Source organism: Propithecus coquereli, unplaced genomic scaffold (assembly GCF_000956105.1).
Source record: "Propithecus coquereli isolate 6110/MARCELLA unplaced genomic scaffold, Pcoq_1.0 Scaffold97, whole genome shotgun sequence".
In the NCBI taxonomy this organism is placed as follows: Eukaryota; Metazoa; Chordata; class Mammalia; order Primates; family Indriidae; genus Propithecus; species Propithecus coquereli.
Window position 1 is genome coordinate 3,749,577 of NW_012156062.1, and position 215 is coordinate 3,749,791.

Genomic DNA, 215 nt, shown 5'->3' on the forward strand with positions numbered 1-215 from the left:
GATGGGTAAAAATAGAAAGAGCTTGATCTGGACTATTATGAAAGTCTTTGTTGTGCTGACCTCAGCTTTGATTTTTCAATTAATACGTAGATGACCAAGGAAATAGAATTAAATGCTGATTTCCATTCTGTGTGGTTATTTAATTAAGGAGCTTCTCAGCAGAAACTGTACACTGTGATTATGTTTCTAATAATAGCTGCCTTTCATTGAACACC